Here is a 26,112-nt window from a genome sequence, read left to right on the forward strand (position 1 = left end):
AAGACTGGAAAAATGTTGCCTGGTCTGATGAGTCTCGATTTCTGTTGAGACATTCAGATGGTAGAGTCAGAATTTGGCGTAAACAGAATGAGAACATGGATCCATCATGCCTTGTTACCACTGTGCAGGCTGGTGGTGGTGGTGTAATGGTGTGGGGGATGTTTTCTTGGCACACTTTAGGCCCCTTAGTGCCAATTGGGCATCGTTTAAATGCCACGGCCTACCTGAGCATTGTTTCTGACCATGTCCATCCCTTTATGACCACCATGTACCCATCCTCTGATGGCTACTTCCAGCAGGATAATGCACCATGTCACAAAGGTCGAATCATTTCAAATTGGTTTCTTGAACATGACAATGAGTTCACTGTACTAAACTGGCCCCCACAGTCACCAGATCTCAACCCAATAGAGCATCTTTGGGATGTGGTGGAACGGGAGCTTCGTGCCCTGGATGTGCATCCCACAAATCTCCATCAACTGCAAGATGCTATCCTATCAATATGGGCCAACATTTCTAAAGAATGCTTTCAGCACCTTGTTGAATCAATGCCACGTAGAATTAAGGCAGTTCTGAAGGCGAAAGGGGGTCAAACACAGTATTAGTATGGTGTTCCTAATAATCCTTTAGGTGAGTGTATATATATATATATATATATATATACACACACTCGGTTGTGACAATCTTCGACAGTCATTTTGATGAAGCATATGTCAGTAAATGATGCTGCTATCTGTGGCCTTCCCTCTAGTGGTCTTCATCCACTAGGGGCAGAAGGGTACCACCCCCCCATAGCAGCACACAAGAAACAAATAAAAAGCATAAAAACATCTATGAACATTTCAGTGTTTAATTCTGACATTTATTCACGTTCTTAGTTGTTATTTTCCACAGAAAACTTGTATTCTATAGAAATGTTTGTTATGCTAATTGTATGCCTCTTCTGCTTCCGGAAGTAGACTACATGCATAGTTGACTACATGCATAGTTATGATTTAGGCCAGAATTGTAGCCTAGGTTTAAACTGCTCCTATTAATTCCAGCACCCCAGCACCCCATGGCACTTACCACTGGGACACACTAGATGGCAGTGTACAAAATATTGCTATATTTATATAAACCTCCATGCAACCCCAGCCAGCAGAGCGTCTCGGTATCTGCTGGAGAAAGGACAAGGAGGGTGAAAGAGAGCAAAATATATTAGACGAATACACCGGCTTATGAATCCGGCTTTGGCAACAACCCCTGACCATAAATAGGACCCGTAAATCGATTTTGGCTAATGGACTATGGCTATTCTTTTGGATTTGCAATTTGGACATGTTTTCTATTTTGTCTTGTGTCTGTCATTTTGATTATCAGTCGATGTTTAGAGAGGGATCTGTTTACACTGTGTCGGTAGCCTCAACAAGGTGTTTTGGTTTTGTTTTGGGTTTTGTTTAGTTTGTTTAACTAATACGACTCCCGTTGTATGGCAGCCTACCCCGATAAGTAACACTGCCCTTCCCCATGTTATAGTAAGCAATGACCAGACAAGAAATGCAGTTGAACACCATGCTGTCACTACAGCAAAGTCCAATTGAACAGAGAACTCTCCCTGACAAATTAAAGATCAAGGAGTTGGGCCCAGATTAGTCAAATATTACCGTACATCAACAAAGCAATAACGGGGGAAAATTGTACAAGTGGACATTGTGTAGAACATGGTATGAGAAAAAGCCCTGGCTGAATGTGGGCACAACATGCAAAATGCGCTGTTTTGCTTTCCATGGCAGCTGTTTCGGAGGATTTGGTCTGGACTGACTGAGAGGTGAGCGACATAAAGCACATCTCAGAAAAGACCAAAAAGCACGAACACAGTAAAACCGATGCAGAATGTGGTAAAGCTAGCGATGTTGGGCAAAGTTAACATAGCTTCCCTACTGGATGAGGGCTTTAGAAATGGAATCCGAAAGCACAGTGAGGTACAAGAACAGTCAAATTTTATAAAAAAAAAATTGACTGCGTCAAATGTTGTGGGGCCTTTGAGCTAGCTTTGCAAGGTCATGATGAGAGGGAAGTCTCACAAACCCAGGAGTCTTTTTTGGTTTATTGGATTTTATGTAATCGTTGCACAGTGCTTTAAAGCAACACCTAGAGACTACACCTGTGTTTAATAGCACTTTTCCACCGACAAGCAGCCGGTGCTAGTTCGGAGCCGGTGCCTAATTTGGAATCGTTCCTGGCTTTTCCACCGCAAAAGAACTGGCTCCGGCACAGAGCCGCTTTTTCTGGCACCAAACACTTGCTGGTCTGGAACCAAAGAACCCGTGACGCCAGGGGCCAGGGGGCGGGGTAAAGTCATCTCCACCAAAAGTGATTTGCCGGAGTGCAACCGCCATGTTTAAAATGCCAGCAGAGACGCGAGCAGTGAGGAGAGTTTTGATTAAAAATGAGCAAAATCAGCAGCAAACAGATGTCTGTCAGATAGAGACACTACAGTGACAATATGGGCTCACAAGTCAATAACTAGTTAGGAGTTGGCAAATGGCAGCGATGAGAGACGACTGAGCGAAGCTTCTGTGACAGGAAAGCCGTGTTACAGCGATATTATGATGATGATGAGAGTTAATGCGGATATAGATTGGACAGAAATGTTGTTTGTTAATGAACTGGTTATTAACTGGTCCGGTGTGACGCCGAATCCAGTGCCCCTACGAGTCATGTGTCCCGGGTTGGTTTGCGCATGATTCATAATTCATGAATACATTCATTTTCTTAGCACAGTGCGAATTACACAAAACATACATATTTTACAGTAAGAGAAGATCAAATACACAGTAAGATCTGTTACAGTGATACGCTTTGTGCTCACACGCCACCAGTGCTGACAATGGATTATTATTATTGTGTATTTGTTAGCAGATGCTCTTATCCAGGGTGACTTCCAACACATAGGAGCATTAATGCGTGTCTGGCAACAGGGACAATGCAACAATGATTGGGGACCATCATCACAGACTTCATCAATAAGCACAATAAGGGGTGTAATTTACACACACACTCACTGTCAATATTTATTTATTTCAGTTATTTGTTTTTTATAGTTTCAAGATAAAATTTTGATCATCATGATATAGCCTATGTATATATATATATATATATATATATATATATATATATAATGTGAATGTTGATAAGTTAAATTGATTTGGGTGTGTGTCTTCTGCTGTTCTTTATGATGTTAAATGTAAACAATAGTTTCAATATTATTTTTTTGTTTGTTTATTTTTATTTTTTTACCCCTGGCAGTGTATCTGTTTGTTGGGGGGAAGGCAGAGTGGGAGCAGGGGTTGTCAGGTTTCTGCCCCATCTTACAAAAAACCCATGAGCTGCCACTACAGTGAAGAGAATCTAATACTGGGATGATATTTTCATGTTTCTTTGTTTTGGGATTCTAGTAGCATTTTCTATTTCTGCACTTCAGTTAATTGCTTTATCTGTGCTATCTGACAGAATGGCATTACAGTAATCCAATCTAGATGTTACCAATGTGTGTAACATCAACTTCGCAGTGTCATGTAATTAATTATTTAATCTTAGTTTGTCTATATTTCTAAGCTGGAGTAAGGAAGGTCTCAACACATTCTGAATGTGTGACTCAAATGATTTGGGTCGCAGATGACACCCAAGTTCTGTGCCATCTCCTTAGGGGTGAAATTAAAATGATCATTATTCAATCCTGTCATATTGGAGTCCTATTGGAGATAAGCCAAAAAGGTTTTCTAAGCAGTGTATAACAATACATTGACGGCTTTATTTAGCATTCGTTTTCTTTCTTCTATTTTTAAATATAACTGCTATCAAGTTAATGTCTGTAGTTTAATATTGGGGGATTGGTAAATATTTGTATTTACGTCTGTGTAGTTTCTTGCGTCTTTCACCCTTCATTTTAACTTGAATAACAACTGATATGATTATCTCACAGTGCCATTCTCGTTTCCTGCACATTTAGTCTCCTCCCTAAGATTTAATACAGCCATAAGTGTTGATGCAATATTTGAACCTGTGACTCTCCTGCTGCTTCTCACGTTAGTGGCATGTGAACATTTGTTTTTTAATTGGGCTTTTTTTTAATTTCTCAATACCATTATCTTTTATGTAATTGTGTTTTATTAAAGGTGATATGAGATTAATGTATTATTATATTTGTTGTAAGGAGACAGCGGCTATCCTTTAAATCCATGTATACGGACACTGGTACTGATTACAGTTGATGTGCTCATGGCCAGGCTGGAGTCATGGAGTGGGATATGCACATCAGGCTAAGCACAATTCAGCTGCTGTTAATCATTTCTTAAAATGCATCAAAGCTCATCAAATGTTATGCATGCTAAGATGTCGGTAATTAAATTTATATTTGTATTTTGTGGCTGTCTTCATTATCATATTTTTTTCCAGTAAATTGGATTTTCTTTACATTTTGTTACACTGATTGCAGTATGTTTGCACTGTGATTGGCCTTTCTTAGTACATCTAGCACATAGGTTTTGCGTGCAATTACACTTGAAAGATAACCATATGGTACTTGTCAGTGATTTTTAATACATGAATAGACACCTAGGTCAGCTGTCTTCCTGTGGTAAAACAAATATGTAAAAAAAGTAGTTATTGAGGTGTTTATCATAACCTATGAGCTTAAATTATATTATCAAGAAAATACTGAGTAAAACAGGACAATTTTACCACTAAATAGAACAACCTGTAAAGTAATACTCTGCTGTTTTAATGGATTTCTCTTTAGTACTGGCAAATTGAGAGCAAATGGAGCAGAACTGAAAAATAGCCTAAAGGCTATTCTTACAATCCTGGGGTCTGACTGTTCTGGCCCTTGATCCTTGACTTGAATTAAAATAGAATACCTTTGTGACAGCATTTTTAAAGAACCTTAAACATTTTAATCACATCATAAAATAAAATGATTTTCTTCCTTTTGGTTTCTAGATATGCTGTCAAAATGTTAGTCTTTTAGAATCTCTAGGTTTAAGTTTAAGTCATTCTGGGTCTACCAGGCTAACTTTAAAACATGTTCAGATGGCAGTGTTTTATTAAACTCACTTTGAAATACACTGTTATTCAATTCAGAGCTTAAACAAGCCTGATAAAACCACATTAACTCTGATAAAAGGCAGTTGTAGTTCAATTTGCTTGTGCTCAATACATAGAGTGGGCCCTTTAATTGAAAGTGATGCAGGGAGCAATAGCACTCACATCTAGGGCTGTATTAAAACAAAACTTTGACCCACCTGATAAAAGAAAACTCCAAACCTGTAAACAGTGGCTGCTTTAGGCTTTTGTTTTAATATTTCACATATTATATAGACGGGTAGGTAAACAACAACATGACTGCAGAAAACTGGTGGCTCTATTCTTTATTTTATGTAACTGTCCCATTAAGTCTGACATCAAAATAAAATAAAAGTAACTCATAAAAAAAAAAAAAAAAAACTGATGCGGTATTTACTTCACCAGACCCAAATTGTTTTGCCTATTGCCCATTCTGAAATTTCTGAAATAGTTAATAAAAAGGAAAAAAGAATGATACCTTCTTTATTAACATATTTCTGAGGACTGTGGTTATTTTGTCAAGAGTATCTGCAACATCTCAGAATGACATCCAATTTATTTTATGTTTCTGGTGGTAGTCCTTGATCTTTCTGTTTTGTTGGTTTCTATAGCGTTAATACCTGACATCTCTGTGGAAAAATTCCAATACCACAAATCCAGCTTGAAATATTGTGGTTTAGGCTGACCAATGTTAAACAATGTTATTGTGTCTTACCATGGTTTATGGACTTTACTTATTAAGGTTTGCCTCTAGCACACTATATGAGAAATGTAATTTTGTAGAGTTTAAGATCCTATAGAAATCAAAGTAAATATAATAGTATTTCCTATTTTTTTGTGAAAGCATTAGGATGCCCAATTCCATAAGGTAAATATAGCGATACATGCTGTAAGAATACAAATAAGAGACTCTGTAAGAGTCATTCTTAGTTTCCCCCCCCCCCTATTTTTGAACCATTAAGATGTTATTTTTCATGCCATTGTTTATATTCTGAAATCTGCCTTTGTAGAAAACAAAAGTTTATTTTACAGAATACTAAGTAACATTTATCTCTTATTTTTGTACATATTTGGAAAGTTATATATTGGTGACTCTTGTCCTTTTTTTTTCCTTTAATTTAAGGTTTTAAATCAAAATACTGATTACATTTTATTTATTCAATTTTGAAAGTGCAATGCCATAATAGAAAATTGGTTAAGGATTTGACTAAAGCAACATCTGTCTGTTTGTTTGTTTCATTATAACACAATGTTAGAGTTTTGGTCAAGATAGATTTGCTTACAAACATAAGTGAGTTAACCTAAAGTTTAAATAGGTTACTTGGAGGGATCAGCAAACACAGTTGTAAATTTCAGCCTTGGTTTCTAATTATTTGGTGGTATAAAAAGAATAAGCCACTTAGATATAGCTGAGTATGAAAAATATACCACCTTTCAAGTGACCTATATAATCCATTATCTAGCAGGTTATTATGAGAACTGCTTTGCCTTTTGCAAGTGTCGTATTTCCCATTAACAATGCTCTCTCATCACGTTGCCTCTCGCGTACGCCTCTGCATCTACAGGACAATCACCCTTCGCATCAAGAAAAAATGACGCAGTGGCAGTTCAAAATTTTGTACCGGCAAAGGTTAAAACTGTAGGGAAATGTACTCTGGGCTTTCCTTCTCTTTATCACTTCTGAGTTTCCACTTTACTAAGCACTGTATGACAGTCCTCCTTGTGAGAACAAACATGCGGTGTGATACCTATTCCATCACTTTAAGCAGGGCAGCGGCACTGCCACAGCAGTATGAATGGATCTGCATGCAAGGAGAGTGTGATAAATGGGCAGGTAGCAAAGTGAGCACAGAGCTGGCACTTGCTGCGTGACAGCTGGCACTTAGTGCCTAATATCAGGAACAGCACGCAGGAAATGTGGTACAAGGACGATCAGTGTGCAGTACAAGCTTCAAAGGTAGACAGCTTTTATTTTTATGTAGTCAGTTTTTGGTTTTATCCTCCACTTCTATTTTCCCCATAGTAGAACATAAATCTCAAACAGGAAATATGGACCCGACATGAAGGACCATCTCTCCTATTATGATATCTTCTGCCAATCTTTCAAAAACACATGATACCCAATACTCGGCTGTATTACTTAAAATACAAATAAAATAAAATAATTCAATATCCTACTGTGTGCCAGATGTTTAATTTTCTAATGAAGTCTACACAGAATACATGGTCTGCCTCATATACAGTATGATAGTAAATATATGTATTTATATTTATTTATATCATATTTATATCAATATAGCCTCCTTAATCATCTTCTTACCCAGAGAGAAATGGCGATATGATTTATAAATAGGCAAAATAACCAGGTTCTATAGATTCTGAAATGCTGGTTCTAAGCCAAAGATTGTGCATAAGCACTGAGATACACCACCATGGATAAAATAATTAAGTGTGATATTTTGTATTCAAGCGTAAAGCAGAACACAGTCAGACAACGAAAGCCAAAATAGTATAATACATTTTGTAATGTGAATGACCATAAACTGGAAATCTGTACATACCCATGCTAACTCCATCTCCATTATTTTCATAGAAATTACTACATGATTTTGCATTTGTTATTAAAAAAAAAAAAAAAGTGGAAATTAATGGTGAACAATTATCTTTCTTAGGAGACTTTAAGTGTTGGTAGAGTTACTTCACCTTGTTTATAAAATAATATATAATGTAATCCGATACAATATTCCAAATCAGTAACTTAGTCTGATTTACTTTTAAATTACTTTTGGAATACTTTATTAAAAATGAGGGGAACAAACTCAACAACAGAAGTTGAATTCAAGTAAAACAATATGTAAATATCTTCAATATTTAATGTAAAACCAATTTTAATATGGAAGACTCAGCTGAGTTTTTTTTGTGGTGAGTTTCATATAAAAGTCATGCAGAGTCTTGCATTATTCAGAGTACGATGATTGGCACACTTTCTCGTGCAAGATATTCACCAGGTCTCCAGGAAGACAAAAAATCATGACAGACTCCCACCCAGTAAACAGCCTGTTTCATAAATAGTGTGCACACACACTCCATTTGTCCTTAATTGATTTTTCATTTCACATTCATTCATCTTAGATTTTGTTGCAAAGTTGTTTGGATATTTGTCTATGCTTCTCTGCCATCTATTTCAGTATTCCTAAAAAAAAAATGCTCTACAGCAGTTTCTTGTTGCCACAGAGATTTGTATTTATGTTTCCCATTGTTTAAATAAACCCATAAAATTAGATGAGATTATGATGAAGATCTCTGAGGAAATAAAAACAAACAACAACTACCACTACTAAACACAAATAACTGCTTTGATAACACAATTGATATAAAATATTTTATTACATGATGTATGTCCTTCTAAGAAAAAGTAGAAATAGAGCCACCCTAATAAGAACTGATTGATTTTAGGGAAAATGTTGAACAAAATCAGACAATAATCCAACTTTCCTACTAAAGTTTTGCCACCATGCAATAACAATTACTTGGGAGAATCCTGAATTACCAATAGCTGACTTTTAAACTGTGCATACATACATTTCACATCTCAAGTTAAAGCTTAAATTGTAAATAGAAAAAAAGTAAAATGATAGTAAAAGTAAAACAAAGTAAAATTAAAACATTACAAACACAACAAAAGCCTGGGCTTCTTCCCTGATACAGACCTGACCTTTCTCCCTCCAAATCATCTTGTTGCGGCAATATTTTTTTTTCATCTTCTGTGTGATAGCAATGGGCATATATAGAAAGCTTTTAATCCTGTGAAAGACATGTCTTCCTTTTTTATATTTTCCCCTTCTTTCATTCATAAATAAAAAAACACCGCCACTTACTGCCCCTTGTGATAAAATAAAACATGTCTGTAAAGTATATATCACATAGATGTTTTTTTTTAAGTTGATTGTGACATGTTTGATTCTCTTCTTTTAAAATAATGAAGTCTGTACCTTCATGCGATGAAAGTGGAGTTCCTAGCACCCTGCATTTATACCTGCTTACACAACAGTAATGAATCATGCTCTCTCTAGCAAGGCTACATGTCAATAAAAACAATGTTGCAAAACAATGTGCACCACTACAGATTCTTGCAGTTTCTATCTTGCAGGTTTTTCATCTACACATCCTACCTCACAACTTCCAAATAAAAAATTCAAAAGCGAAGACTCAACCACAAGCACAAAGAAACTTAAAATAAAAGGCTCAGTGGATGGGTATAAAAAAAAAATATCAAAGCCTTGAATATCCCTTGGAGCACGGTCAAGACATTTATTAAAAAGTGGAAGGTGTCTTTTTATTGTTTTCTTGATTTAAATTTGATCACAATTTCAGATATCTTACAATAGACAGGAAGTCGAATGTCAAAATCTCTAAATGGATTGTAGATATCTGTAAATAATTTTAGATATCTTCAAATTGAGTTAAATGAGATCTCAAATTAATTTTCATGTCAATGATTTAGAGATCTTAAAATGCATTTCAAGTTATCTCTAAATGAAGAGTTGAGTTTTGATGGTCTGGGAGAAGTAAGCAAAGGCTGCCACATTCCCCTGAAAAGACATGGAGGCAAGAAAATGCAGGGTGGATAATAGTTTCACTGCTGCAGGGAAAGCATTGCTTCTCTGGGTGGCAGGCTCCAGGTCATCTTTTAGATCATCCAGTAGCTCAATAATTGTATGGCTTATGTTGCCGTTTAGAACTCACTAAGACTGGCAGCTTTAGTGCATCTACTTTTTAATTCATGGTACACCTAATCTGCACAATCTCCACACCATTTGTGCATTAAACACCTCAAATTAAATTGTAATCAACACCTTAACCACAAGACATATCTCTGCAACAGATGTAACTGCATGTGTTTATTACATGTTTATTACATTACATGTGTTTTGTCCAACTTGTTTGTGACTGGTGAGCAATGCTTAAAACAAGCAAATAATTTATCTATCCCTTAATGTGTAGAGTATTTCAAATTAAATAGTGCATACAAAGTTTGAAATTTCATTTGCAACAAAATACATTTTCACTGGCTCCACTAAGCAGTATCTTTCATGTAAACTGTGTGGATTTCTATATGATTCAAGATGTGTAATTCTTGTGTAGTAGCTTATGGAGGGAGAGAGTTTCCGTAAATGGGCTAATTGGAACTGAAATTCCAAGGCTTTGCCCAGTCTTATGTTCTTGAGGTATCAGTAACACTTAAGTTTCTTCAGGAAGATTGATTAACATTGCCCATATTGATTTTTTCCAGCAAGGATACCATTTACTGAATTCATGTTTAAATAGACTATGCATGGATAAACTTGATGAAGTTTTAAATATATGGAGGTAAGGCCTCAATGCTGAGAAGTACAGGCAGATACTTATCTATCATGCAGTACCATCAGAGAGGCATCTGATTGGCCCCAAAGGAGTCCTGGAAGTGATGGTATGGCCCCCACAGAGCCCTGATCTCAACATCATTGAGTCTGTCTGGGATGACATGGAAAGAGAGAAGTAACTGAGGCTGCCTAAATCCACAGAAGAACTGTGGTTAGTTCTCCAAGATGTTTGGGCCAAGCTACCTGGTGAGGTCCTTCAAAAACTGTGTGCAAGTGTACCTAGAAGAATTGATGCTGTTTTGAAGGCAAAGGGTGGGCACACCAAATATTGATTTGATGTAGATTTTTCTTCTGTTTATTCACTTTGCATTTAGTTAATTGATAAATATAATCTATTAACATATCTATTTTTGAAAGCATTCTTACATTACAGCATTTTTTCATACCTGTCTAAAATGTTTGCACAGTACTGTGTGTGTATATTTATACTTTGACTAAAATCTTTACCACAGAAACTCCACCAAAAAACCTAGAGGTTAGACTGAATGTACCTTTGAAATGTACAATGCTTATACAGTGAGGGAAAAAAGTATTTGATCCCCTGCTGATTTTGTATGTTTGCCCACTGACAAATAAATGATCAGTCTATAATTTTAATGGTAGGTGTATTTTAACAGTGAGAGACATAATAACAACAAAAAAATCCAGTAGAACGCATTTCAAAAAAGTTATAAATTGATTTGCATGTTAATGAAGGAAATAAGTATTTGATCCCCTATCAATCAGTAAGATTTCTGGCTCCCAGGTGTCTTTTATACAGGTAACGAGCTGAGATTAGGAGCACTCTCTTAAAGGGGGTGCTCCTAATCTCAGCTCGTTACCTGTATAAAAGACACCTGTCCACAGAAGCAATCAATCAATCAGATTCCAAACTCTCCACCATGGCCAAGACCAAAGAGCTGTCCAAGGATGTCAGGGACAAGATTGTAGACCTACACAAGGCTGGAATGGGCTACAAGACCATCGCCAAGCAGCTTGGTGAGAAGGTGACAACAGTTGGTGCGATTATTCGCAAATGGAAGAAACACAAAATAACTGTCAGTCTCCCTCGGTCTGGGGGTCCATGCAAGATCTCACCTCGTGGAGTTTCAATGATCATGAGAACGGTGAGGAATCAGCCCAGAACTACACGGGAGGATCTTGTTAATGATCTCAAGGCAGCTTGGACCATAGTCACCAAGAAAACAATTGGTAATACACTACACCGTGAAGGACTGAAATCCTGCAGCGCCCGCAAGGTCCCCCTGCTCAAGAAAGCACATGTACAGGCCCGTCTGAAGTTTGCCAATGAACATCTGAATGATTCAGAGGAGAACTGGGTGAAAGTGTTGTGGTCAGATGAGACCAAAATCGAGCTCTTTGGCATCAGCTCAACTCGCCATGTTTGGAGGAGGAGGAATGACCCCAAGAACACCATCCCCACCGTCAAACATGGAGGTGGAAACATTATACTTTGGGGGTGTTTTTCTGCTAAGGGGACAGGACAACTGCACCGCATCAAAGGGATGATGGACGGGGCCATGTACCATCAAATCTTGGGTGAGAACCTCCTTCCCTCAGCCAGAGCATTGAAAATGGGTCGTGGATGGGTATTCCAGCATGACAATGACCCAAAACACACAGCCAAGGCAACAAAGGAGTGTCTCAAGAAGAAGCACATTAAGGTCCTGGAGTGGCCTAGCCAGTCTCCAGACCTTAATCCCATAGAAACGCTGTGGAGGGAGCTGAAGGTTCGAGTTGCCAAACGTCAGCCTCAAAACCTTAATGACTTGGAGAGGATCTACAAAGAGGAGTGGGACAAAATCCCTCCTGAGATGTGTGCAAACCTGGTGGCCAACTACAAGAAACGTCTGACCTCTGTGATTGCCAATGAGGGCTTTGCCACCAAGTACTAAGTCGAAGGGGTCAAATACTTATTTCCCTCATTAACATGCAAATCAATTTATAACTTTTTTGAAATGCGTTTTTCTGTCTCTCACTGTTAAAATACACCTACCATTAAAATTATAGACTGATCATTTCTTTGTCAGTGGGCAAACGTACAAAATCAGCAGGGGATCAAATACTTTTTTCCCTCACTGTTTGTGCATTCTTATTAGTGCCGGTTACAAGAAAATGTATTTTTAGTGGTTTGTGTACTGTGTATTTGAGGGGATGTGATCAAACACATGTTAACAGGTAATTGTGGTGTACTTTTTTGAGAGGAGCACAGTTTCATTTTCTGTAGAAACTCAGATTATATTTTTTAACAATTGCATGCAATTAGCCACATAAGCAAGATAGACTGACATGTCCACACATTTATACCCTTTATTATATACAAATCCATACACTTTATCCAAGAATACAAATCACGAGAGGACAAGCTAAAAACATTTGAAGTGACAAATATTATGGTGGCAGTGTTTATATATATATATATATATATATATATATATACACTCACCTAAAGGATTATTAGGAACACCATACTAATACTGTGTTTGACCCCCTTTCGCCTTCAGAACTGCCTTAATTCTACGTGGCATTGATTCAACAAGGTGCTGAAAGCATTCTTTAGAAATGTTGGCCCATATTGATAGGATAGCATCTTGCAGTTGATGGAGATTTGTGGGATGCACATCCAGGGCACGAAGCTCCCGTTCCACCACATCCCAAAGATGCTCTATTGGGTTGAGATCTGGTGACTGTGGGGGCCAGTTTAGTACAGTGAACTCATTGTCATGTTCAAGAAACCAATTTGAAATGATTCGACCTTTGTGACATGGTGCATTATCCTGCTGGAAGTAGCCATCAGAGGATGGGTACATGGTGGTCATAAAGGGATGGACATGGTCAGAAACAATGCTCAGGTAGGCCGTGGCATTTAAACGATGCCCAATTGGCACTAAGGGGCCTAAAGTGTGCCAAGAAAACATCCCCCACACCATTACACCACCACCACCAGCCTGCACAGTGGTAACAAGGCATGATGGATCCATGTTCTCATTCTGTTTACGCCAAATTCTGACTCTACCATCTGAATGTCTCAACAGAAATCGAGACTCATCAGACCAGGCAACATTTTTCCAGTCTTCAACTGTCCAATTTTGGTGAGCTTGTGCAAATTGTAGCCTCTTTTTCCTATTTGTAGTGGAGATGAGTGGTACCCGGTGGGGTCTTCTGCTGTTGTAGCCCATCCGCCTCAAGGTTGTACGTGTTGTGGCTTCACAAATGCTTTGCTGCATACCTCGGTTGTAACGAGTGGTTATTTCAGTCAAAGTTGCTCTTCTATCAGCTTGAATCAGTCGGCCCATTCTCCTCTGACCTCTAGCATCAACAAGGCATTTTCGCCCACAGGACTGCTGCATACTGGATGTTTTTCCCTTTTCACACCATTCTTTGTAAACCCTAGAAATGGTTGTGCGTGAAAATCCCCGTAACTGAGCAGATTGTGAAATACTCAGACCGGCCCGTCTGGCACCAACAACCATGCCACGCTCAAAATTGCTTAAATCACCTTTCTTTCCCATTCAGACATTCAGTTTGGAGTTCAGGAGATTGTCTTGACCAGGACCACACCCCTAAATGCCTTGAAGCAACTGCCATGTGATTGGTTGGTTAGATAATTGCATTAATGAGAAATTGAACAGGTGTTCCTAATAATCCTTTAGGTGAGTGTATATAGCTCAGGATCATAATTGGTTTCTTGTAAGTTTTCTTTGTATTTTTTTTCCATTGCTGTATACATTTCAGTCTTTTGATTACTTTCAGAATACACTAATCTGTTTCCTTATTTACAAACTGGACAGCTATGCATGGGTGAGAGAATCCCTGTATTGTTGTAAGTGCATGTATTCCAAATCTGACTAAATGACTAGATGGTTCTTACATTAGTTTTCCCTAAATACAGACCATTCACATTGAATAATTTGAAACTCCTATGAAGAAAGAATTTCCCCACACATGTTTGTATCTGACTTTTCTGACATTCAGTGCTGAACAAAATCATAAGCATTGACTGTAGCAGTACGAAGAAAAAGATCCTGTTTCTTTGTCGATACGGATGCTATTTAAGCACCCACTTTTATTTTCTCTCCTTACTTATTCACAGATTCATACATCGTGTTCGCCTTTTATACACAGTTCCGAACAAGGAATTCTTTGTCAGCTTCACAAAGGGCAATAAACTCTGTGTTGCAAATTAGCTCTGGTTAACTGCTGGACATCATGACTAATTGTAATGCAGCCTATATCCTTGAGACTATAAACCTATATAACAAAGACAATGGCAGAGAAGGGCTATTGAGGGATAGTACTCATGTAACCCCCACAGGGGCTCAAAACAGACAACAAGGAGGCTATTGATATTGAGCTTTCATAAGAAAAAAACACAGAGGCAGAGAGTCATCCAAACCAGTATGGTGTGTGGATGACCACATAATTCAACGTTTAAAGCAGCTTTTGTTCTCACTTAGAAACATGCAGAATACACTTTGCTATGAAAAAATGTGACAAGCAAATACTGTAGAGAGAACCAGTTGGTACAATTTTGTTTTATATGCTACAATACCAAAAGAGCATGTTTCACTTCCCCTTTCTTTCATTTGAAGTTAATTATTTTACTTTGCGGTGTTCTCCATACTGCCTATAAATGTGACACAATTTTCCTCCTTGTGGTAGTTCAAAGCAATCAGACAGACTGGTAACATATACCTCATTATGCATCAGCATTAGAAATGTATTTAACCTGTTGGATGTGTTCTTGTCAAATATTAGGGTTTATACCAATAATTATCAGCCACTGATACTATATTTCAAACCTGAATAATGTATAAAACCTAATAATACATTTGAATGTTAATTTGTAACAGTGCATCTTCACTGACTCCACTGACTAAGCAGGGGCCTGTATGTACAGTATGTACAGTGTGACTTTCCATTTGAACCAGAATGTTTTTACCATATATTTCAATGTTAAAGGATTTCCAGTAAATTGACTAATTGGAATTCATTATTGTCATTATGGTTGTACTTAGACAAAGCAATGTCAATGTATACAAGGATTATGACCTTTCTATGACCTTTTCAGAGGAAAAAAAAACAACATCTTGATTAAATTCCTGGAACCTCTAATGGTTAATGAATAACCGAGTACAGATTAATTCACAATATGATATAGAGGACCATTTTTTAGTCATCACTGATTATTGGTTTTTAAATTGTGTTTTTTACACAACTGCAATTGATTAATTTACAATATAGCATATCAAGAACACTTCTGAGTTTAGAAATACTCTTAAAGATGTAAAGAAGGAAACATTAAATTGTATTGCTTATTTGTTAGGATCTCCAAATTATTGAATATGATTGTTTTTCAAAAATGTGCATTCTGGAAGGCAGACATGGGCCTGTCAATTTGGAAGATCTAGAACTCAGGGCCCAGTTGTTCAAAAAATGTAATCTGGATCAGAATGATCCGGATTTGGAAATCCCATGTTTTGCTATCCAGGAGCAGGTAATCCATTTTACTTTTGTGCCAGATTTTCAAAGCAACATTGGATTGGATCACCCTGATCCAGATACAAACTTCTCAAGATTACCAAATCCAGATTACCAGTGTTCTAAATGGGACTACATATCAAAACGTAGGCTACTAGCTATGTAAAGAACAACAGGTAGAATAGCCAGTGTGGGGTCAGTTTAAGTGTTTTTATTTGAAGAGACAGAAAACAGCACAATGAAACAAACATCCACTTGCATCTGACACAACAAATAAATAACTACTTTCGACTGGTTCATCTCATTGCAATTAATATACAGTGATGAATGACAGTTAAAATTAAATTGACATATTGACAGCTGTTTGGAGGATTATTTTATGGGGACAAAATCTTTTTTTTTTAACTTTACTGTACTGACAGGATTAATAGGTAGCCTAATGTCTACTTTATCTACTTTATCACTGTGACAGTTAAACAAATCAATTGCAAAATATAAATAAATGTATATATACTACATGATACAAATGTTGTATTATTTTACACATTTTAAAGTTTTATTGCATTTTGTTCCTGAAATCCACCCTGAATCAACCCTTCTACTGGAATCAAGATAATCCAGATTTTTTGGATCAAAGGTATCCCAATCCTACTAAAAAGTTTTGAACAACACATATTGAAGGTTGGATCCAGATCAAAACCAAGACTGGATTACGTGATCTAATCCGATTTCAGAATCCTTTTTTTCTTTTGAACAACCCATTTTCAAGATTTGATCCAATCCGATAGCCGAAATCCGATCAGATTACTTCTGAATAACTGGGCCCTGGTTATCAAGAGATCTCACAAACACTTTATCCCCTGGGTATTCCTACAGCTTTCGACATGTTTATATGAACCCTTCGATTGGTTAATTAAATCACTTGAGCTGAAAAGGATGTGTAAATAACACTTCTGTCCATATTTTTCCAGTAAATGTAAAATCCCTGTTTCCAGGAAGTTGTTTGTCATGAAGTTAAAACAAACATGCATTTGAAAGACAATTGTTTGTTAAATGTTCTGATGAAACTGGCATCTACAAAAAAGTCATTTAACTACAATATAGATCCATTGCTGTGTTGTGCTTTTCTTGGAAGTGAGGGCACTCCATGGAATTAGTCATTTGCCTTCCCTGACATTACATTTTTCAGCGACCAACACTGCGTCAGAACCAGTGCAGGGCAAATAAAAATGGATCAGGTTCAAAATTAGTGCACCCACAGTTTATTACTTTAAAAAGACACACGTTGCTGTAACCAACCCCAATTGCTGAATTGAATTCTTTTTTATTTGATGTTGACCTGTTATTTAGAATTTAAGTATAATCCATCACTCTTCGCACATCCACGAAAGCAGAAATTTCCCAATTTCTTCAACATCTATGGAGATCATAGTTAAATAATGGACGAATTAATTGAAGTATGGTGAAATATAATTACATAAATATGGAAAAAGTTATATTTCTCAAAATGTCACACACAATTGAGAGTATGCCACTGAAGTCAGAATGTCCTCTTTTTGACCTCTGTGAAATATACTAAGCTAAAGATCACACTGTAATTTACTTAAGTACTGGTAATTTGATGAAAACTTTATGTTCAAGTAACAACTTGGAACTTGGAAAGAAATGGTGGCAGTGTAGATTTGTGGCTTTATGGTAGATGCCAGGGCAGAGGCAACCTAGTAATTCACAAAAACATTGTGTGAGTAATTCATAGTATCTGCACGTAAATCTTATAAGCTACTCTTGAAGTAGGCAGGGACAGAGATGGTTTAGGAGAGGCACAAATGTAAGGTAAAAACAGAATTTGTTACAAATAGAGCAGGAGATTCAGTATTCTAACCATTTTGCAACGGGGGAAAATTGGATTGCATAGGATTGTGGTTAATTAATTTTGCTTCCTCTTGGGTGTTCTGTTTATTTCCAAGGAACTAGATACACCGATCAGCCACAACATTATGACCACTGACAGGTGAAGTGAAAAACACTGATAATCTCGTTATCATGGCACCTGTCAGTGGGTGGGATATATTAGGCAGCAAGTGAACATTTTGTCCTCAAAATTGATGTGTTAGAAGCAGGAAAAATGGGCAAGCGTAAGGATCTGAGCGACTTTGACAAGGGCCAAATTGTGATGGCTAGACGACTGGGTCAGAGCATCTCCAAAACTGCAGCTCTTGTGGGGTGTTCCCGGTCTGCAGTGGTCAGTACCTATCAAAAGTGGTCCAAGGAAGGAAAAGCGGTAAACCGGCGACAGGGTCAAGGACGGCCAAGGCTCACTGATGCACGTGGGGAGTGAAGGCTGGCCCGTTTGGTCCGATCCAACAGACAAGCTACTGTAGCTCAAATTGCTGAAAAAGTTAATGTTGGTTCTGATAGAAAGGTGTCAGAACACACAGTGCATCGCAGTTTGTTGCGTATGGGGCTGCATAGCCGCAGACCAGTCAGGGTGCCCATGCTGACCCCTGTCCACTGCCGAAAGCGCCTACAATGGGCACGTGAGCATCAGAACTGGACCATGGAGCAATGGAAGAAGGTGGCCTGGTCTGATAAATCATGAGTTCAAGGTGTTGACTTGGCCTCCAAATTCCCCAGATCTCAATCCAATCGAGGATCTGTAGGATGTGCTGGACAAACAAAGTCCAATCCATGGAGGCCCCACATCACAACTTATAGGACTTAAAGGATCTGCTGCTAACGTCTTGGTGCCAGATACCACAGCACACCTTCAGAGGTCTAGTGGAGTCCATGCCTCGACAGCTCAAGGCTGTTTTGGGACCTACACAATATCAGGCAGGTGGTCATAATGTTATGGCTGATCGGTATATTATATCGTTATTTGACCTATGTGAAATCATCATGGTGGACAAATATGTTTGTGTAACAGGTGTAATGTAATGGCAGTTTGTCCTTTTTTTATTCCTTCCTTATGTGACATTTAAGTTGAGGACAATGAAAATAAATGTAAACTCCGAAAGAGCATCCTAAATAGACAGTACGAACTAAAAAGGCTTATTTGTGGCAAGAGATATCTGCATACAAGTGCAGGATTTCAGCAGAGTAGGGAATAAACACAGGACTGAGAAATGTGAAGATAACATAGTTTCGAAATGATGCAACAAAGATGATGATTATTTTTCAGTTTTTCCAGAAAGATTTATCTTTGAAAATATGCTGACAGAATGGGATAGCATTATATTTATCATGATAGGTTAGTCATTTAGGTATTTTTTTACTCTTTGTTTTAATGGATAGTTTGAAGTAGTTTATGTGTATCTGATTCAATGTAGCTACATTATAATTATAATGTATTTGTAGACTAACTGAAAGTAAGTGTTGTCTTATGTAAATCATCCTCCATAAACATGTTTGTTAGAATGTGTTTTAGTGTATTTAAAAATGTTGTCAACAAGCTTCCATGGCATATAATGAAAACCTGTTTAGCAAAGTGCAATGCAAAAATATGCAAGTGCTCTGCCTGGCAAGAATTCTATCTGATGCAGTGCAAGGAATCTGACCGTCCACTTTGGTCCAGTTGACTGACATGTATAGTCCTACTGGCAGTGTTTGGGAAAAATTAAGAATCCATGCAGTTCAGAGATCATAATCAAGCTGCCATTTTTTGTCTTTTAATATGCAGCCATTTCTGTGCAATTTAAAATAATAATAATAATAATAATAATAATTATTATTATTATTATTATTATTATTATAATAATAAACCTAAAACGTTTCCAGGATCTTGTATCTCAAAGAAACAAAACAGATGTTTGCAAAAGTGTGAAAACACTGAAATAAATAATACTACCACAATGCTATTTTAAATGGCCTAGATAACATAAACCTAAAACTCAGGTTTAAACAAGAGCCTGTCATGCATCCATACATATACTAGACAGTTATAATAAGGTATAATGCTCTTTTTATAAATTGTATTTTGTGCTCATCAAAAATAAATTAAATTTGTCAGGTGTCTGCCCTGTCCCCAGTGTGCTGTTTTAAAATGTTTGCTGCTCATCAAATACTTATTCAGTCTTCAAATTGGGCAAGAAGTGTGTTTATAAAAGTTGATATCACTGATATAAATCAGGAAGAGATGTGGACTTAAAACATACCTGGGCCTGACAATTATATCCCACTTGATGACTCTTTTGTTTCTACACTGGTTTTGTTTATTTGTTTGTTTGTTTGTTTGTTTGGTGTAATGGTGTGAAAAAAAATATAGAAATGTAAAGCCATCGTACCATATGCTAAACTGATAGCCAGTGTAATTTGTCAAGATAAATAATCTAAAGTTATTCAGGCCAGATGTTCTTTTAGATAATTATCTGCTTTAATGCTAAGCAATGTATCAATAAGTTATATACAAGATGTAAGACTAATTTGGAAGTGTTCTTGTGCTTTTGTAGTATTGGACATTCTCATGTATCCACGTTGCAATATTATTTCTGATCTGTTCAACTATAGCTGATTTATGACATCTTTTGAATAAACCACTGCTGTGGAAACCTTTGCATCAGAGCGATAACAATTATAATATTTTAGGTTTAAGTGGTAATAATTTCAAATGATGGTTTTCATCTGGTTCCAGTTAAACCAATAAAGTAAAACACTGTGGTTGTATGCTGGGTTATGAATGAAATACCCACAGTGGCCACACGAAAACCACAACTTTCTTTGCTCACTTTAATGGTTTGACCTGAAAAAGGGGGAATAATCCACTCAAGGTACCATTGGCACGAGTTCACAAGAACACAAAGTCCACTCTTGGTCTGATATCTGGGAATATCGCCACAGCAACACACGCACACACACACAAACACAATCTTCATTATTACTGGGCCTCTTTAAAGCACTTTAAGTGGTTTGTTCCCAAGAGTTAGGATGTAAAGAGGAAAAAAGCGGGGATACCTGAAAAGGGGAAAATCACAGGTAGAGATGCACACAGTAGGATGAAATCAAGTTCTGCATGGTTTCCAGAGTAATATATTAAAGCAATACAAATGTATTTAGGAAATGAGTGACGTTAATATCAAGATGTATATTTTATGGCATATACTGTACATCACTTTAAAGGAAAACAGTCTCATTCACACTTATATCCAAATCTGTTATCATTTAAGTGAATATTTTGAATTCTTTCCTTTTCTTACAAGAAAAAACTTAATTGGTCTTCCTATAAAGATGTATTTTTGCAATTACACACCTATTAGGATTAAAGAAGATAAACCTATTATACAGAATATGTTTAAAAATGGCTAATAGCATCCCAATTAAAGCATCATTATCTTAAGCACACAGCACTGAATACACTGCTCTTTTATAACCCGTCTGTTTTATCAGTTCTCGCCGTTCTTCCAATGTGCTCTACAATATGTTCCCTTTGATACCAAGGTCTCTGATGTCTAAGTGTGAGCTTGTCTATTTTCTCTAGTAATTATTGTGGAGGTGTTTTCTTGGTATGATAACATGAAATCTAGCAGACCTACCGCCCTATAAAGGGCTTTGTTGTTTCAAGTACTATAACAAAAATATAATATATATGCTGGTTAACCTAACAAAGTTGGGGCCTTGAGGACTTGGTGCCATGTATTCACTTCACACAGAATTCCAAAAATAAAGCCAATGGGAGCACACTTAAACAGTCTTACAAAAATATTATAAAACAAAATGTAAAGCTTTAAATAATTAATTTGTTGCAGCCATCTAAAATGTTGTAGCCTGTTTAATGAATTTCCCCTTCCCCCGGTTTTATATGAGGCAATCAAATGTTTAAAACATAAGAGGAGCTTATTGAAGCTGCTCCTTGGCTCACAGCTCTTGTGAGTAACCACAGTTTCAGCTGAAGCCAAGACTGAAAATTATTTTCAAAGGATGTGTTTAAAGCATTTTTCTCCCTCTTTTTAACCTGTACTCTGCATGCTGCTAACAGATTAGGCTTGCAAAAAAGTTCTGCCATAAGAAAGGAAATTAAAGCAGAACATTCCCTGTCCCTTCAACACATGGCTAATAGCTGATCAGAAGCAATAATCAACAGTAGCAAAGATTGCTTCAATGGTTTTTGCTTGCTAATTAAATTGACGTTAAAAGTTTTTAGATATTTAAGCACTATCAAATGAAAGCATTAATTGTAAATAATATCAAAATTAAAAGTTAAAGTAATGTAATATATATATTTCAGGTTTTAGCAAAGTTGTAAGTTTTTTTCCTGTTTCACAAGGATAGTAAGCGTAATAGTCATGTGAAGGAAGACTACTGTAGCTATCACTTCATTTGCATTTAAGGTGCTGCAATAAATTCAGCAGAAAGTGAAAGGGGAATCAAGGGAAATTAAGAAGGATTAATGGACTTTGCTTTTCACAGTGACCGATAGTGGTTATTGTACAGCTGGGTCACCTTGGGGGGTTATTAAGGGGGAAAATATGAAATGAGGAAATGAAAGAAACTTGAGATCCAGCTGAGTGTCCTGGGGAGAATGGCGATAGAGGGCATGTTTTCAAGCTAGTGACCTTGCTACACAGTGACCGTAATAAGAACTAATGAAGTCCCTTACCATGATTGATAAGTTCAGAGTTTCTTTCATTAGTCATGGGACTGGAGAGAATTTAAATGACAGTGATGCATCTTTGGGGTTTCCAACTGATAAGATATCTGTGTTTGAAAACAATAATGTGAGTTGGATGTCTTTGTTGACCATTGCCAATAAAACTATTTTATCAACTTGTTTCCCTATGTATCTGTTGCCATATTACAATGGAACAGTAACAGAACTTTGCATTTGCTTAGTATGGAGACCCTCACCCCCAACTACCAAAGCCATTGTACTGGGGAATTACAGATACTGTGAAGTTAGGCTGATTTTACAGGTTGCATATTATGTTCTGAAGCTACTTTCAGTTTCACTTATAAAACATAAGAAAAATAACTTTATAATAGAGATCTATATATATATATATATATATATAGGTATATACATATACACAGACAGTTTTAGATGAAAATATCTATACCTTCAATAACACGATGGGTCAAATGGCCTCCTCTCGTTTGTCAACTTTCTTATGTTCTAATACATTTAAGTTTGCTCATTTCACAAGCCATTATTTTGGTTTTGTGAATAACCCAGAGAAAACCTAAAAGAGTTAAAACAGCAGGTATGTAAACTGAACTGTCACTATATTTCAATGTTGTTACTCCCAAATCCTAAGGTGTGCTATTTTGTATATATACAATAGGCAGTCTTATAGTTATATATACCTGACTTTTATTTGTAACTCTTAAATTGTGATGTATTATTATAGTGCAGCATTTGACAGATACAACCTATTGCTATCAAACCCATAACCTTTTTTTTACAAGAGGTGCTACTCATAGCCCCAGAGACTATTGCCAAATAAAAGCAATAGACCTCATAAAGTACTGGGAGGCCTGAAAGCTTTGCTTAAAGCTTAGGAGCCTGAGGGTCAAAGACAGCTGTGTTTACACTTACACTGAAGTGCAGAGCCTCATTATATTCAGTATAAGTCTGTGGTTTGCATCACAAAACCATGGCGCAGTAGGGTTCACTTTAAAAAGGTAAAGGAACAAAGCTATTGTGTAATTCACAGGCTTTTTACAATTCCACTGAAATGCTGCCAGTAATAAGGACAAGGTGACTTACAGGTAATCTATAAGAATAAGGAACAGACAAGAGCCTCACACTTTTATTAGATCTCCGATATACTACAGGCTTGTACCCAGATTGGCACTTGTAGGTCTACCCTGAGAAGGGTTGTGTTGCAAATTGTTCCAGACAGCCACTATGACATCTGTCTGGAGCATGCTGTTCCTTTAACTTGGGCCAAAATGCCTGGATAGGGAACTGTCAGTTTCTTCTCACATTTATTCTCCATGAGCGTTATCTATCCATCAGAGCTTAAGGAGTTTTCTAACAGTACATTGACCTTGAGTGCTTCACATTGATTTCCAGTAACATCTCACAAACAGGGTCGTTACTGAGTCATCCAGCAGTAGGTGTGATTGGGAACAGATTTCCGAAATTCCAATACCGTGCCACCTGCCTGCGATGATGGATCACCCTCCTGCATCCCATCAATTCTCACCTGCTGCAGAGAATGTGACACCTGTATGAAATTTATCATCATATACGACACAGACACATCAAACCGATACAACTGGGGCCTTCTAAACAAAGTCTCCCCTGTGCTGGGGGGGAAGGTTCTATTATGTTTAAAAACAGATTTATTTGTCACAGAGACATATGAGGAGAAGATACTCGGAGGAGGCATGGAAAATGTATCTAAGCATGCAAAATAACTTAATCTCTGAAGGAGCTAGTATCTTCTCTGTGTTCTCACTAGAATGGGAAATATATCTCTTGTTTCGGATTGTGACACTGAATTACAGCTGTAATTAATGCCAATGTTAAATGGGAATAGAGAAATTCAATTAATATTGTTGTTTAGGTGGGGGCCTGGCATGTTAGTGGGAGGTACAGCACCTGCATATGCATATTATTTTGGTTTGGCTTGCAATGATGGGATGTCATGTGAGATGCTAAGCAAGATGTACCACACATGTACAACATGACCCTTCCAATGAAAATCTTAAACAATTAAGATGTATCCCTGCTTTAAAGAGAGAAACATTACTGACTTCTGATGTAGAGGTATTTAAAAGACCTGTTATACAACCATCTGAAAGAATGTGTACAAACGTCCTTGGACAAATGTCAAAGGTGTTTATTTTTTTCACTTTTAAACACAAAAGCAGCTACACTAAGCAACAGTGGGGGAAGACTTATAATCGGTTAAAATAAACCTATGGTTCTTCTGATGTTGATAACACAGTGCCTATGCCATTACATTGGGAATGGCAAAAATTACATTAGGTTACTATCAGTGTCAAAATTCCAGTACATTCAGAAGATCTCAACATGTACAATCTAGAAGCAATTGGAATCCCATTGACCTTTTTCATTAACCACCCAATGTAATGAACTAAAAACCACAGAACAGTTAAATATATATACAGTACTGTGCAAAAGTATTAGGCAGGTGTGAAACAATGCTGTAAAGTAAAAATGCTTTCAAAAATAGACATGTTAATAGATTATATTTATCAATTAACTAAATGCAAAGTGAGTGAATAGAAGAAAAATCTACATCAAACCCATATTTGGTGTGACCACCCTTTGCCTTTGAAACAGCATCAGTTCTTCTAGGTACACTTGCACAAAGTCAGGGATTTTGTAGGCATATAGTCAGGTGTATGATTAAACAATTATACCAAACAGGTGCTAATGATCATCAATTCAATATGTAGCTTGAAACACAATCATTAACTGAAACAGAAACAGCTGTGTAGGAGGAATAAAACTGGGTGAGGAAGGTAGTTATACTGCATCAGCAAGGTCTCTCCCAGGCACAAATTTCAGGGCAGACATGGGTTTCCAGATGTGCTGTCCAAGCTCTTTTGAAGGAGCACAAAGAAACTAGCAACGTTGAGGACCGTAGACGCAGTAGTCGGCCAAGGAAACATGCTTACTTCCCTTCGCAATCGGAAAATGTCCAGCAGTGCCATCAGCTCAGAATTGGCAGAAAACAGTGGGACCCTGGTACACTCATCTACTGTCCGGAGAAGTCTGGTCAGAAGTGGCCTTCATGGTAGACTTGCGGCCAAAAAGCCATACCTCCGACGTGGCAACAAGGCCAAGCGACTCAACTATACATGAAACACAGGAACTGGGGTGCAGAAAAATGGCAGCAGGTGCTCTGGACAGATGAGTCAAAATTTGAAATATTTGGCTGTAGCAGAAGGCAGTTTGTTTGCCGAAGGGAAAGCGGTACATGAATGTGTGTCTGCAGGCAACAGTGAAGCATGGTGGAGGTTCCTTGCAAGTTTGGGGCTGCATTTCTGCAACTGGGGTTGGGAATTTGGTCAGAATTAATGGTCTCCTCAATGCTGAGATATACAGGCAGATACTTATCCATCATGCAGTACCATCAGGGAGGCATCTGATTGGCCACAAATTTATTCTGCAGCATGACAACGACCCCAGACA

This window comes from Amia ocellicauda, chromosome 9 (genome assembly GCF_036373705.1).
Source record: "Amia ocellicauda isolate fAmiCal2 chromosome 9, fAmiCal2.hap1, whole genome shotgun sequence".
NCBI classification, from domain to species: Eukaryota; Metazoa; Chordata; class Actinopteri; order Amiiformes; family Amiidae; genus Amia; species Amia ocellicauda.